We start from the raw sequence: 14611 nt of genomic DNA, 5'->3' as shown, positions 1-14611 counted from the left end.
TGATTTAAATGATGGAGAATTCAAGGCTACAGCCCTGAAGAGACTCAGCAAGACGCAAGAAAACACAGACAGGCAGTTTAAGGAACCCACAAATAAAATCCACAAACAAAAGGAGTACTTTACCAGAGACACTGAAACTTGAAAAAGGAACCAACTAGAAATCCTGGTGATGAGAACTCAGTGAAAGAGAGGAAGAGTGAACTAGTGAGCTTAGGAAATGCACTTCACCAGATGAAGGAAAGAAGCAGTGATATTAAAGACCGAAGTCTAGAAATGACCCAGATAGAAGAGAGGGACTTGAGAGTTAAAAAAAGGAAAGAAAGAACACTACAAGAATTATCTGACTCCATCAGAAAGAGCAATGCAAGGATAGCGGGTCTACCAGAAGGAGAAGAGAGGGAGAAGGGACCAGAGAGCCTCTCAAATATATATTGATGAGGATTCCCTAATCATACAAAAAAAGCTATATCCTAAAATACAAAAAGTAAACAGAGCACCCAGTTATCTAAACCCAGAAAGGTCTTCTCCTTGGCACGTAATATTAATATTGTCAAAAATTAATGACAAGAAAGAATTCTAAAGGCAGCCAGGGGAAAGACGAAGGCAGCCTATAAAATTAATCCTGTTATTCGATAGTTGTTTTCTTCCCTCACCCAACAAACCCCAAAAGCTAGGAGAGAGTGGAAACAAATATTTAAACTATTAAAAGACAACAATTACTGGCCAAGAATAATATATCTAGCAAATTATCTATTCGATATGAAAGAGAAACAAAGGTTTTTCCAGACATGTAGAAGCTGAGGGAATTTGCTGCCCTAAGACCTTCATTACAAGAAATACTGAAGATGGTTATTCTACCCGAAAAAACAAAGACAAAAGGATATAAAACTCAGTAAGATGACTAACAGACAGAAGCGGGGTATTGCAATCTTTCTCTCAGAATAGTCTATTATACACGGAGAGAAAAACACAGTAGCTACTGCAATTTGGAAATAAACTCACAGCATAAATAGGAATAATTTATGACAACAAAAACATAAAAGGGAAGGGTGTGAAGGTCCAAACTGGCAAAGGGAAATGGAGATCAGATGCATTCAGGAGAAAAAAGGACTACTGTGTATATGAAACCTCCTTTTGCATAAACCTAATGGCCACCACGCACACGTACTCACACACGAAATCCAAAACTGACATGCATCACATTAAAAAAGAGGAAACAGAGGGGAAAGTCATAGAACATCACCAAATAAAACAACATACAGAAACACAAGGGAAAAGAGACAACAGAGAGACAGAGTTACCAGAAAACAAAAGATAAAATGACTACAGGAAATCTCCATACATCAATAATCACCCTACTTATAACTGAATTGAACTCACCAATAAAAAGGCAAAGATAACAGATTGGATCAAAACATGAAACCCGACCATATGCTTCCTTCAAGAGATGTATCTCAGCTTCAAGGACAAATATAGACTCAAAGTAAAAGGGTGGAAAATGATTCTCCAAGCAAATGTCATCCAGAGAAAAGTGGGTGTATCTGTACTGATACCGGACAAAATAGATTTGAAGATCAAAAATGCAACTAGAAACAAAGAAGGACATTTTATAATAATAAAAGGACAATACATCAGGAAGATACACACATGCACACAATCAGGAAACATCAAAATATAACAGAACTAAAGGGAGAAACTAATAAAACCCAATTATAATGGGGCACCTAAATAGCCACCAGAAGGCTATAAATAGATCATCCAAACAGAAAATCATTAAAGAAATAGCCTTAAAGGATACATTAGACACAATATACATAATCAACATTTACAGAGCCTTTCACCCTAGAAATCCAAGTTACATATTCTCCTCTAGTGTACATGGAACATTTTCAAGGACAGACCATATGTTGGGACAGAAAACTAGCCTAAAAAAATATAAGAAGACTGAAATTATACAAAGCATACTCCCTGACCACAATGCTTTGAAACTAGAAGTCAACAGCAAAAAGAAAAAAAAAAAACCACAACTACAGGAAAATGAATCAAAATGCTACTAAAGAATGACTGGGTCAAAGAAGAAATAAAAGGAGAGATCAAAACATACATTTAGACAAATGTGAATGACAATACAACATATATAAACTTTTAGGATGCAGCAAAAGTAGTAATAAGAGGGAAGTTACATCATTACAGGCCTATCTTGAGAAATGAACAATGTAACTTTACATCTTAAAGAACTAGATAAGGGAGAAAATGCAGACTACAGTCAGCAGAAGAAAGGAAATAATAAAAATTTCACAGCAGAATTAAATAAAGTAGAAAGCAAAAACAGAATAAAACATCAATGCAATAAAGAGCTGGTTCTTTGCAAAGATTAATAAAACTGACAAACCTATGGCTAGACTTATTAAGAAAAAAGAGAAAAAGATATAAATAAAGTCAGAAATAAAAGAGGAAAAATTATAATGGGAACTACAGAAATAAAAAGAATGATACAAGAATACTATGAAAGACTATATGCCACAAAATTTAATAACCTAGAAAAAATTGACAAGTTCTTAGGAATGTATACCTTTCTAGACTGAATCGCAAAGTACTGGAAAATCTAAATAGATCAATAAACACTGAGGAAATTGAAAAACCATAAAAAACCTCCCAAAAGGTAAAGGTTCAGGACCAGATGTCTTTACTTGTGAATTCTACCAAACATTTAAAGATTTAACACCTATCTTTCTCAAACGATTCCAAAAATTACAAAAAGAGGCAATACTTCCTAACACATTTTATGAGGTCAATATTACCCTTATACCAAAACCTGGCAAAGAAAATACACACACACACACACACACACACACAATCTACAGCCCAATATCTCTAATGAAAAACTGATAGAAAAATCCTAAGCCGAGTACTAGCAAATTGAATGCAACAATCCATTAAAAATATAATACAGCACGATCAAGTGGGGTTTATTTCAGGGGCATGTGAATGGCTCAACATATGAGAATCAATCAATGTGATACATCACATTAACAAAATAAAGGATAAAAACCATATGATCACAACAATGGAGGCAGCGAAAGCATTGGATAAGATACATCCATTTATTATTAAAACTGTCAATAAAATGATTATAGAAGAAAAGTAACTCCACATATTAAAGGTTATATATGACAAGGCCTAGGCTAATATCATACTCAATGGTGAAAAACTGAAAGCTTTTCCTCTGGAAACAAGATGGAAACAAGACAAGGATGTCCAATTTTACTGCTGTTATTTAACTATGTACTGGAAGTACTAGCCAAAGCAATCAGGTAAGAGAAAGAAATAAAAGGCACCTAAAATGGGAATGAAGAAGTGCGATTGTTACTTTTTGCAAACAACATAATTCTTCCCATAGAAAATCTTAAATACAACATTCAAAATCTATTAGAAAAATTAAATACAGTAAAGTTGCAGGATACAAAATCAGGGTACAAATATCCGTTTCATTCCTCTATACTAACACTGGAATTTCAGAAAAAGAAATAAAAAACAAGTTCATCTGCAATTGAAGTAAAAAAAATATCTAGAATAAATATTATAGGATGTGAAGAACCTATACAGTGAGAACTATAAGACATTATTAAAAGAAATTGAAGAAGACATAAAGACATGAAAAGATATTTTGTGTTCATGGATTGAAAGAATCAAGAGTTAAAAACGGCCAGTTTATCCAAAGCAATATACAGGTTTAATGCAACCTTCATCAAAATCCCAATGGAAATTTTTAAAGAAATAGAACAAAAAAAATCATCAGATTTGTATGAAACCACAAAAGACCCTGAATAGCCAAAGCAAACCTAAAAAAGAACAAAAATGGACCTACCTGATTTCAAACTATAATACAAAGCAACAATAATCAAAACAGCATGGTATTGGCATAAAAACAGACACAAAGGCCAATGGAATAGAATTGAGAGTCCAGAAATAAACCCGCATATATATGGGCAAATAATTTTCAACAAAGGAGCCAAAACATACAATAGAGAAAATAAAGCCTTCTTAATAAATAATGCTGTAAAAATGAGAATGAAACTAAATTAGACTGCTACTAGTCACCATTCACAAAAACTAACTTAAAATTGATCAAAGACCTTGATACAAGATCAGAAACAACAAGTTACATGGAAGTAAACTTTCATGTACTTTACTTATACTTATGGACCTATACTTATGGACCATGCTATACTTATGGACCGTGGTGTTAGAGAGGATTTTATGAATTTGACCTCAAAGGCAAGAGAAGTAGAAGTAAAAATGAATGAATGGGACTGTATCAAACTAAGAAGCTTCTGCACAGAAAAAGAAAACCATCAACAAAACAAAAGGACAACCAACTGATGGGAGGACGTATTTGCAAACAACACCTCTAAGAAGGGGTTACTATCCAAAATGTATCAGGAATGCATACAACTCAACAACAACAACAAAGCAAACAATCCAGTTAAAAAGTGGGCAGGGGATGTGAAGAGACACTTCTTCCAAGAAGACATCCAAGTAGCCATCAAATACATAAAAAAAATTCTCAACGTCGCTAGCTTTTAGGGAAGTGCAATCATTGGTGGTATCTAATAAGATACCACCTCATACCAGTTAGAATGACGTCATCAGTAAGACAGGCAATAAGTGCTGGAGAGGCCGTGCAGAAAAAGCAACCCTCGTTCACTGCCAGTGGGAACGTAAACTGGTAACAGCCACTATGGAAAACAGTTTGCGGGTTTCTCAAAAAAAAAAAAAAAAAAAAAAAAAAAAAAACAATAGAGTTACCATATGACCCACCAGCCCCTCTTCTGTAACACGGGCTCACACATCCTGTCCTGTGCGCACGGTGCTGTTCCAAAGGGAAAGGCAGGCCGTTTTGGCAAGGGTGACGTAGTAAGTCAATGAAGAATTATCGTGATAGATGCCTGAACACAAGAATGGCAGAAGTTGTCTATGAATGCAAATTATTAATATACTTAAAGCTCCCAGGACCTTGTTACCTTCTGCTGATATCCTCTGCATGGGAGACAGTCTGTGCTTCATGCGAGGCAGCAGCCACTGCCAGCACCCACCACTCAAAGCACGAAATCAGCATAAAACTTCCCCCGAAAACCGTGGCGAGAAACTAATGGTGTGTGCAGGGAAGCACTCAGTGTCCCCTGAGCCCCGGTGATGCCCTTTGCGGAGCCATCAGCCTGGGTGTTGCACAGATGATGCTGTACTCAGTTCCAGTCCTTTACAAATTTGATTCAAAACACGGTCGTAGGACAATGTCTCCCGCATCGGTCCTCTGGCAAACTTTCTGCAAACTGCACATGGTGGAGCAAAGCAGGGAGGAGGGGCTGTGACCATCTCCTCAGTGGCCCCTAGTGCTGGGCTCTGAGTCCTCTGTGTCCTTGAGGCTACCTGTCGGAACGTTTTTGGGGAATGGCTAAGCAGACTAGCAGGGCTACATTTGACCTACAGGATCATACTGTGTTCTGTGCTGTATAGTGTGAGTAAAGCATACACAGTAAGTTCACATTGTTACGCCATTTATTGCCTCTCTCCTTAACCCTTGTGTGTTTAATGACTTTGTCCCCTCTGCCCGTGTATGTGCTCCAGTCATAAAGAATCTTGCTGCACCGACATCATGCAATCAATCTCCTTTCGTGGACGTGGACCTGACTTATCCATGGCCAAACCTGTGAGGCGTGGACTGTATACTGGCTGTGTCCACTTCCTAGGATCTCCTCCCTTCCTCCCTACACGCTGTCACTAACCTCTAAGGAGTTGATGCTGGTGAAAAAGTGTTCTCCGTGAAATCCCGTGCTGTCATCTGCCCCCAAATTGTCACCGTTGTTCTACAGTCTACAGTGCCTATGATGTCACCGGGCCCCTCAGCGCTGGGCAGTGCGCAGCCTGAGCAAACATTACCTGTGACTCTGAACGCAGCAAGGAAAGGAGAGGAACTCACAGGGGTCTGTGCCTAAAACCTCAGTGAGGTGGAGAAAAGTGTCACTGCTGACAGGGGACAGAGTAGTCGGGGCCAGCCGCTTCAAGGTTGGGAGATGCTGACTTCAATTTTGGTAACTGAGGTTTAAAAAGCAACAGAATCTCAGAGAGGCATGTCCAGAATGCTGAAGAGGGGTGTGGCCACAATCTCAGGATGAGAGCGAAAGATTTGGGGTACATCTGCATTAGGTATTGTTTAAAGCAAAGGGAGCAGACAAAGAATTACAGACAAACAAGGGAGACCATAAAGCTACAGACCAAGAACTTTGATGAGCCCGTTGCATTAAACTATGGAGGGAATAACAAGATTTTAAGGCGAGGCCTTTTGCATAAAGTTGTCCTGCCAGGCACCGGACTTGCCCAATATTCCTATTTTTTCCCCCAGAACCTAAATTGCCAACTGGATTTCTCCAAGTTCCATCCCTTTGTGGATCTTCTTACCATCAGCAGTTTTAAAACTCCACACTGAGAGGTAAACTCATTGGTACCAGTCTAAACACATCTTTTGGCATCCGTGGTTCTCTAGTGTGTGCATCTGATGAGACCGTTTTATCTGTCAATATGAGAGGCATTGCTCTGAGAGTTTATTAACTACTAAGATGCTTTCTTTTAGAAATGTGCCCTAACTATGATACCCCAATTTTAAATAATGCCCTTTAGTCTGGTGTTCAAGGATTGTAAATAAATGTGAGATTACCATCTCCACAAGTCCATGTTGTAGGGCCTCCTCAAGTTTCTCCATCCCTGATGAAGCCCCATCTCAATAATTGTCACATAACATCTTTTATCATCTCTGCCTTCATCTTAGGTACACACATGCATCACTTCCTTTGTTATTAAAATAAAAACGGACACTATCATTCACAGGTATATGCATCTAGAATATTTGATGCTATCTGTAATGAATCATTAATCACATTGATGTTGCATAACAGATTTTATTTAATCTTTCTGCTTGAAGCATAACTTCCCTCTCAAGGACAAGACTCTTAGATCCCTTTCCCTTCGTGCAGTGTTGCGAAAAGCAAAGACGCTATATTCATTCAAGTCTTGTCTTGATGTCTGGCTCCCTCACTTACTGGTTGTCTGATGTTAGCAAGTCACTAAAAGTCTATGAAACTCAGCTTCCTGCTTGGGGAGCTGTGCAAGAATCCAAGGAGAAAATGTACGTAAGCTGCCAAGAACAGTTAGTGCACTTAATTGATGCTGGCTATTATTATACGTTCGGTTGTTTAATCTCGAAATTTATTATACACGGTAATACTCATCCTAACGTTATGTCCAATGACAAGAAATGAAAAGTGCTCCGTGATGGTGTCAGACATTTGGTAGGCAACATTCTAAAGGTGACTCCCTGAGATTCCTGTCTCCTGGCTCGTCATCAAACTCGAATCTCGGCACTGCAGGAATTTGGCAGTCGTAATTAAAGTCCCGGTCAACTGACCTTAAAATGTGGACATTAATCATAGTGTGACTGATATAACCACACATAACCTTTATCTTTATTTTTTATTTATTGAGTTTTTGTTAGTGAGAAAACATAAAGGAGACAGAGAAATATTAATTTGTTGTTCCACTAATTCATCTTATTCATGCATTTATTGAGTAACTCTAGGATCTTCCCCAATGGGGATCGAACCCACAATCTTAGTACACTGGGATGATGCTCCAACCAACTGAGCTACCCAGCCAGGACATACACATGGCCTTTAAAAAGCAGAAGTGGAAGGCACAATGGGAAGTCAGGGAGATCCACAGAATGAGAAGGATTTGATACATGGTAGCTGGCTTTGAAGATTGAGGCAAAATTAAAAATGGAGTAAGCGATGAAGCCAGGATAACAGACAGCTAAAAGTGGGGACCTCAGTCTTACCACCACAGGAAACTGGATTCTGCCAACCACCTGACTGAGTGGTTCTTCCTCATCCCCCCGAGAGAGGAGCCCAGACTTGTCAAAATCCTCATTCTGGCTTATGAGACCCTATTCAGAGTACTGAGGGCTTCTGGGTTTTTGACCTACAGAGCTGTGAGCTGTTTTAAGCCGTTAGTGTTTGGTCATTTGTTAAGTGGCAATAGAACACAAATAGAATCAGTTCTCTTCAGTTCTGTGGCTTCTCCTGGTGTGGTTCCCAGCTGGCTGCAAGGGCTCAGCATTGTTTATCCATGGAACGTTAAAATACTCCCTAAATGTCTATATTTAACTTTTCAAGAAAAGATGTTTAAGATATGAAAGATTATTTGTCGAGGATCCTACTGATGAAAAGGAAGAAGAGTTAAAATTCAAAGAAATGTGTTTCTACATCATTATCTGGGGTCACTACTGCTGGTTTCCTCTGGGTTTTTAGATTTTAAATTAGACAGTTCTTAGGTAACTTGATATAATTTTTAATGTGTCTTACATTCTCTAACGTGCTTAAATTATATGCAAGTAACATTTAAATTCAATAGTATTTCTAAGATACAGAATTATTGATCCTATAGCTATCATGTTGATAGCAAATAAATGCCCAATTCCCTTTTCCATTTATCTTAATTTTGTACATTTTAAGCGTCTGTATCATATTCAGATCATTTAAAGGAGGGTTTGTGACGGCTCTTGTGAAGGCAACTTAGCATAGTGAGTGAGACAGGAGATCCTGGTATTGGAAGCTCTGTTCTACCCGGCAGCTGCAGGGCTCCGGCAAGTTACTGCTCCTCCCTGTTTCCCGGTACCCTCATCCGCGGAAAGGGGGCGTCGTGTGCCTGCTTCGGAGGTTGTGGGCAATAAGCGAGCTAATACATGCAAAGTACTTAGATCAGAGCCTGACACCATAAGCCTTACACACATATCTGATGTTATCATTTAATTTTGCATGTTTATATTCAAAAGTTAAATATTGGCTTTAGGTAGAGCCTCAGCGATGTCACGTGTCCCTTTGGTTACGCTCTGTGAAATGGCCCTCCTACCCTCTGACGGTAGCACAATTGCTTTCAATGAACTCTTTTTAATATTCTGGTGCCTGTTTTCACTCCCCATTTTCAAGGAAATCTTTTATGCAAATCAAACTCCTTCCTTTTATTAGAAGAATAGCAGTTTTTCCATAAAATTAAGAAAATAAAATGGGGAATTGAAGGTCCGCGTCCATGACCTGGGTGTCTAGAAGGCAGCTAGCGGTCTCTGAAGACAGATAGCACTTCCAACATCCACTCACGAGTGTTTTCTAAATTATGTCCGAAATGTGCAGCTGAGTTTCATTTGTGGGTGAGACCACGGAACTGGAAAGTGTAATGTGACTGCATTCGCTTTGCTAGGACTGAAAGGATAGTGCACCAGCGCCACCTAGCTGTCGGGATACACTGTGCTGCTTGTTCATCCTTAGAGCGAATTAGGCTGCTCAGACAAGTAGGAATATGAACTTTGATGTCTGTTACATCATCCCTGTATTATTTTAACAAATATTCATCCTCAGCAAAGATATAAGGTTCAGTTTAGGTAAATATTTGCCATGTTTGTCTTTTTTTATATAAGAGGGTTAACATACCGTAATATTCATTTCCAATAATTTTCTCTAATTTGCCCGGATTTGAATTATTTAACAACTCTGCCACACGAACATATTAGTTATATATTACTGTCTGTCCCAGAGTTTCAAGCTTTACAAAGTAGAGCATATGTTTTCTCTTAAAATTAAGACAGTATATGGGTTATTCCATAGGTGACAAAGGCATTTTTTAATACATTATTTAAAAATTAACCATTGAATTCTGTAATAAGGTACATGCCCAGTTAATGGTCTCCATTTTTCGCTCAGCCTGAGGAATGGGTGGAGGTAAGGCTATGGCCCATAGTTTTAGATGAATATGCACTTTGGTATAGAATAAGAATATGCTTGACCTTGAACAGCATGTAGCATCTTAGGTCCCTTTAGGATAGGGTCAGATGACCTCTCAGCCTCCCATGGGTCTATTGTAAGTCAGCAGTCCACTGACTATGGCTAGTAGCTACAGAGTAGACGGTGGGGAAGAAGGAAGGGACCGTAAGATGCTTTCAGCCCACTCTCTCTTCCTTTTTAGAAAGCATGGTCACACTCAGACTAAGGAAAGATAATGTCTTTCTTATTCCCTTTCTCTCTTTTTTATTGTCTATTGAAGCCATTTGCTTACTGAAAATAAAGACACTTCTGATCCTTTCAAAGTTTCCCTTCTTTACCAGAAATGCAAATTAAAGACAGAAAAAAGTAAGAATCACAAAGACCACTTTAAATCAAGGATAACGCTTTAAAACTCTCTGTTCTTAACCAAATAGTATATTGGTGGTATGAAAATAATTTAATAAATAGAAAACCTTTTAAGTTTCTAAGAAATCTGAGTGTTTTCTCTGAAACAAAATGCTAAAAACAAATGTCCTCAAGTTGCTAAAACCTGCCCGCGTTTTAACAGAATATTTACATATTTCATGTCAATTTAAAGTCCATTTTGAGTTAAACTTTGCAGTCCACTCACACGCTTTGCACAGCCATAGGCTTGGATTCAACACTACAGATGCAAGAGAGAGGCTGTCAGGACAGAAAAGCCACACAACCAGGTTCAGTATTACTGCATGCCCTGGAAGGGGGCCTCCCACCCTGGAGAGCGGGTCGGAGGGCCTGCTGAAACAGAAGACCCCGCTGGGCAGTCTGGGATCTCCTGCAACACCTTCGCATAGACCAGCTACTGGAATGGGTGACGGCATCATGTACAGAGTTAAGTCCTCACTGAGAGCGATGCATAAATGGAAAGAAATTCAGGCAACGGTATTATCAAAAGTACCTGGCCGTTATTCTTCCTCTGGAGGAGTGTTTGAGTGTTTGGCATTCAGTGTCTGTGGCAGAAATGGCTAACTAACCATCAATCCTATGTCCTCTCCTGGCTGAACACCCAGCCGGGACCGTAGCTTCCTTTCTCTCTCCTTTGTAGGAAGGTGCACTAGGCTGAAGAAATGTATGGAACTTACAGACCTGGCCCATTTGTGTGTGTGTGTGTGTGTGTGTGTGTGTGTTCCTCCTCACTGCCTGCTCAATGCCATAAGCAAGAGAGACCTTGAACCTCAAGTGTTGAGTATGGCTGAGCTGCGAGAAGGTTGGAAAGGTACAGAGCCCCGTTATAGAGTGGCAGACACATGATAAATCTCTGGCCTGTGCTAACTTGGAAGGCAGATTAAAGCTAGCTCTGGGTGAAATTAAGGGAAAAAAGTCAGAATGGTAGTGTATGCTGGCATTCCTTTCAGTTTTTAGCAGAGTATTTTAAGAAAAGGGTGACTTAAGGCATGGATTCTAAGCAAAAGCGTGAAACACATGAGAGAGTAGAAATAACTTTAGGAATTTAAGAATCAGAAGAGCCGACCGTTTGAGACCTCAGATAGTAAGAGGTGAGGATGAAAGAGCCTTTGAAAGACAAAGCCCATTAAAACGCTGCCAGGGACCCAGGTCACATTAAGGTGGGGACTTCCATGGAGCGTTTTATCTGCAGTGGCCTCAGATTGGCTTCCAAATGAGGGGTGTGTGTGGGGAGAGAGAGGGAGAAACACAGATGGATAGAGGGGTTGAAAGAGGCAAAAGAAGAAATCAGTCATAAGAATTATGTCTGAGAAAAAAACTCTTCATTTGTTATGACACATAGAAATTACTGGAAGTAAATAGAAAGCCTACTAAGTTTCTAAGGTAATTAGAAACCCCAAGCCTGGGCTAAAATAACCTTTGACTCTTTGAATTTCAATTCCATCCTCAGGCCCTTTACACCTGCGAAGAGGGCACAGTGTCCAACAGCTATGTTCATGGAGAAGAAACACAAGACGAAACGCCAGTGGTCACAGAGAGCAGCGCACCAGATACGTCCTCTCAAAGTGCTGGACTGCAGTCCAGCGGAGGGACTCCCTGCCACCGGTTAGAAAACCTGCCCGGGGCCACTCTGATGTCATCGCCGCCTTTGACCGGTGATGCTGTGGGTGCCCTCCCAACTTTGTTTTGCTGAAAGGGAACATGTCTACCGTTAACACATGCTCGCCTCCCCGCTGTATGGTATATGTTGAAGAGGGGCTGACGACCTGTCTTTTTCATCCATCGGTCTCTGAACAACATGGTCAGTTTTAAGGATGGCACATTTGAAGCCTAGGCCAGGTGGACAGCAGAGGTGAGTCAAGCAGTATATGCATGTCAACAACTGTAGAGACTGTGGGCCTAGTGGGTAAGCGGGGCCTGCTACCAATACTCAGCTCCTGAAGCTTTGTGCCCGGTTGATATGATGTTGCCAAGTTCCCTCTTTTTTTGTTATTTTTTAATTTTTAAAGAAGACAGAGAGAGCTGGAATTTTATAGAGCGTTGGAACAAAATGTTAAAAGGAATTTTATGGCTCACAGAAATATTTACAGAGTTGAGTTTGAACCGTGGGCTACTCGTTTGCTATCTTCAACAACTTTTTTGTTTTTGTTGTTTTACTTCACTCCTTTCGTTTGATTGCAGCGTGAACCTTTAGCATGAGATTGGCCCACTGAATAAAATTTTAGACACACAAGTTTCGAAGACTAATTAAACAGACAATGCCAAAATAAGATGATCACGAATAACTGATTATTTTATAGTGAAGGCCTGGAAGAATGCCACTGAATTTTTGTTTGTAATATAAATTCTAAATATAAATCCCATGAAAAGCCTTCTTGATTTGCAGGAGTCCTATGTCCTAGGGTGCCAAGGGGAAGACACGTTACCCTTTAAAACCAAGAACAACAAGAATACTGCTTAAAACCAAAAAATGAAAAACCAACAGAACACAGAAATTTGAGATGAGAGAGACCTGAGTGTGTAAGAAGGAGAAACACTCATTTCTCACCTGCTTGTTCTGGATTGGCCCGACCAGCAGAGGGGACCAAGTCTGCTCGGATGATTCTTTGGGGCTCTCATTGTGAAAATGAACTGTGTTAAAAAAAAAGGATTAATTCAAATTTGAAGTCCATTTTAAATGTATAATCATCTGAGTTTACAATTTGGGCATCTAATGGCATGGCCTCACTGGTGAGAATGGGTTTAATGAGTAGTTTTTAAAGGGAAATAAAGGAGGTAGTAGACTTTGACACAACAGAAATGCGAAGATGGAAAAATGAAATCACTGAGCAAGGTCCACGGTGTAATGTGCATCCATGGCAAGAACGGAAGGGACGGAGTACGCTCCGACTGGCTGCTTTCACATCCCTACTGCACACCCTGTCATTCTGGTTAAACAAATACGAACTTTCCTACAAAGTGACCATCTATTGATAAGGAAATAGAGCACGAAACACACACAGCAAGAGCAGGAAGTCAATTTCCTCTACTTGATATTCTCACATGTATGTTTTTTGCTTTACCTTCAGGATCACAACAAAATGCGAAAATCATTGAAATTGCATCTTTATCAGCGAGAGCGTAGAAATATCGGCAAATGAAATCCACGGCAACTGTGATGTTTTATTTACTGTTTTACTCAATTGATGGCTTTTTCTAAGTTAAGTTAGTTTGGTCAGAACTCTTGCAGACAATAGACAAAATTAAGTTCTCGTTTACCCATCAATACATGTTCTACCTGAAGCTATGTTGGAATTCCTGCTTCCTGGCATTTGTGAAGATGCAACCTGTGTATTTGGAAAGCCGGTCTGTAAAGCAGAAAATCATAATAACCAGAATGAAATAAACATTACTCTAAATCCCTGAATATGTCATTAGTTCAGAGCCCTGACATATGAACAGAAAACTTTAAATCTAGGCTAACACAGTTGACTCCCCACATCTTTCACTTGGTCGGCCCCACCTCTGCCTCAAGGTTCCGACAGATGTTTTCACAGCATGAGTGGAAATCCACACCAGCTACCCTGTTCTTCCATCTCCAACAGGAAAACAAACCTCGGAGGCAACCAATATAAATAAGAAAGCGGTACAAAGGAAGACACTGGGGTGGACGCTTCAGAGACTAGAAAGGAACTTCGAAATTCTCACTGACTGCTCCTTCTCGGTCTCATCAGTGCGGTCATTTTTCTCTGCCCCTAAATACTGGAGCTCCTATCCTCTACACTCTAGTTGACTTTATCCAGTCCCTCGGCATCACTTGGCATCAAAACTCCCAGGCGTGTAATTGTGTCTTCACTTGACCCCTCCTCGGAAACACAGACGCACGACGCTGCACTTGCACTTGATAGCTAAGTGTATTTCAACGTTTCTCCCGCTACACCCCACACCCCAGCCTACTTGCCCTAAAGAGTTCTCATATCTGTAAATTCCCTACACCGATGCTCAATACAAAATAGACGCCATCTTCAGTTTTCTGTATCTTTTACCTCCTGCGTCTGACCTGTCTCACTGAGTCCTCAGCCAGAAGAGCCTTTTCCCAGATCTTGCCAGGGCGGCTTCTCCTGACCACTCACGTCTTAACCTGTGTCCTGTCTGCTTAGTGAGACCTTCCCTTTGACCCTCTCTAAAGGAGCCCTTCCTACTCCAGGCACTGATTTTCACTGAACTATTTATAGCAATCACCACCTAAATCAGCAATTTTTCCATATCATGGTTACTAGCAATTAGTTTGAAAGAAAAAGGGAGCAGACAAACCCACG

The sequence above is a fragment of the Desmodus rotundus genome, chromosome 13, assembly GCF_022682495.2.
Source record: "Desmodus rotundus isolate HL8 chromosome 13, HLdesRot8A.1, whole genome shotgun sequence".
Taxonomy (NCBI): Eukaryota; Metazoa; Chordata; class Mammalia; order Chiroptera; family Phyllostomidae; genus Desmodus; species Desmodus rotundus.
The sequence above is the reverse complement of the archived record's forward strand: the minus strand, read 5'-3'. Positions refer to the sequence as shown.